Source organism: Galeopterus variegatus, unplaced genomic scaffold (assembly GCF_000696425.1).
Source record: "Galeopterus variegatus unplaced genomic scaffold, G_variegatus-3.0.2 Scaffold3077, whole genome shotgun sequence".
Lineage (NCBI taxonomy): Eukaryota > Metazoa > Chordata > Mammalia > Dermoptera > Cynocephalidae > Galeopterus > Galeopterus variegatus.
The window spans coordinates 73,295-75,415 of record NW_007729188.1 but is presented as its reverse complement, the minus strand read 5'-3'; the positions used below and the strand labels follow the sequence as shown (position 1 = coordinate 75,415).

The 2,121-nt window shown below is 46.7% G+C and overlaps 1 protein-coding gene across 1 annotated transcript in view; it reads right to left on the bottom strand.

Moving 5' to 3' along the window:
- PTGR1 (prostaglandin reductase 1) overlaps window positions 1-2,121 on the bottom strand; it is a 39,497-nt gene that overhangs the window by 4,563 nt on the left and 32,813 nt on the right. The gene's annotated exons all lie outside the window — the stretch shown is intronic.

The window sequence follows — 2,121 nt, the reverse complement described above, 5'->3', positions numbered from 1 at the left end:
GAGGAGGGCACAATTGAGCAACAGGGTCTAGGTAGGTGGCCGTAGTGAACACACAAGGGGTAAAAGTCCCTGTCACTGTTCTCCTAGGGCTTCCCCCATCCATTTCCTACACTCCTTTCTGATCCGTGGGGCTGCCAACTGATCAGCATGCATTCTGTGGTAGGCAGAATAATGGACCCAAAGACATCCATATCCAAAACCCCAGAACCTGTGAATATGTCACCTTACATGGCAGAAAGAACTTTGCCAATGTGATAAAGTTAAGAGCCTTAAGATGGGGAGACTATTCTGTATTTTACAGGTGGACCCTATATAATCCCAAGGACCCTTGTAAGAGGAAAGTCAGGGTCAGGAACAAATATGTGAAGATGGAAGCAGAGATCAGAGAGAGAGAGAAAGATAAAGATCATATGCTGTTGGCTTTGAAGTTGAAGGAAGGGGCTACATGCCAAGGAAAGCAGGCAACCTCTAGAAACTGGAAAAAGCAAGGAAACAGATTCTCCACTAGAGCTTCCAGAAGGAATGCAGCCTTGCTGACCTGCTTTAGACTTCTGGCCCCCAGAACTGTAGAATAAATTTGTGTTGTTTTAAGCCACTACGTTTGTGGTAATTTGTTACAGCAGCCATAGGAAACAAATACACACTCGGAGCTCTCATACAGGCCAGGCAGCCAGGGAGCATTCATCCCTCATGTGCCAGAAGCAAGGCCCACCAAGAACCTTCCACACAGTTCTGTGGAACAGAAAGAGGCCCTGAAGATAACATATGAAACATTTTCTGTGCTACCCAAGAATGGATCCCCTGATATTTCCAATATTTAGCATGTTTTTCTTTATGGTTTAATGCAGTCATTCTATGGCATAAGCTCATTTCCTTCTGTTCTAGTCTCAAGGGAACAGAAGTATCCACCCCCAAAACAACCAGTATCCACCCCCAGCGTAAGAACCAGTATCCACCCCCAGCGTAAGAACCAGTAAAAGAGACTAGATCAGGAGTCTCCGCACCTTCCACATCTGCGCCTGCCCTCACCACTGCAGGATGCCAAGAGTTAGCCTGAAGAGCGAGTCTCAATCTCCAGTGTGTATCAGAATCACGTGGAGAGCTTGTAAAAAGAGATTGCTGGGCCTCTCTTTCAATTTCTGATTGTGGATCTGGAGTGGACCCCAAGAATGTATATTTCTAACAGGTTCCCAGGATGGTTGAATACCACCATCCTAAGAAGAAGCACAGGCTCCCCTACAGCCTGTAAAGAAGGAACTACTCAGGGCNGGAGCGCTGCCGCGCTTCCCAAGCGGCGCACTATCCAGTGCGCCACCGGGCCGGCCCAGACACTGCTCTTCTATGTGAGAGAGAAAAGGTTATATTGGTCACCCGATTTATTTTACCAGGGATCCTAAGTGACCAGAAACTGAGGGAATGATACCTGAGCATAGTCTGACAAGCTCCAGGAAGTCAGGAGAAGATGCCTAGGGAATATCAGGACCAGAGGAGCCAAGGTGAGTGGTAGAATCTATCTTCAGTGCCCTTTACTGGCATCACTCATGTCTAAAGTTTCCACTCACTACTCTGAAGAAAGTAACATTAGCAGTCAGAAAAATGGAGCTTTACCCTGAACCAGAAGAAACTGATGCAAGACAAGTGAGATGTGAGAGTGACATAAGAGAGTGGCACATCCAACACTAGGTGGGTCCTGCAGAAGAGTGTTTCTTCAGAAGACCTGCACCAACCACATTTCTTTCTTTCTTTCTTTTATTTTTTTTTGCATCTGTCACATACAGGGAGCAAACCTTTGACCTTAGTGTTACAAGGCTGTGCTCTAACCAACTAAGCTAACCAGCCAGCCCCACCGGTCCCTTTTCTTTTTGGGTTAAGGATTCGAATCTTCATTTCCTAATCTTGGATGAGGATGAGATACTGTTTCTGGGCTTGTTCATCCTGATGGGAATATTGGTTTCTTTAGTAAGAGTGAAAAAGCAAGTGTGGCATTAAAGTTGGTGGAAATAAGGGGCTGGCCTATGGCTCACTCGGGAGAGTGCGGTGCTGATAACACCAAGGCCACAGGTTCGGGTCCTATAAAGGGATGGCCAGTTAGCTCACTGGCTGAGTGTGGTGCTGACAACA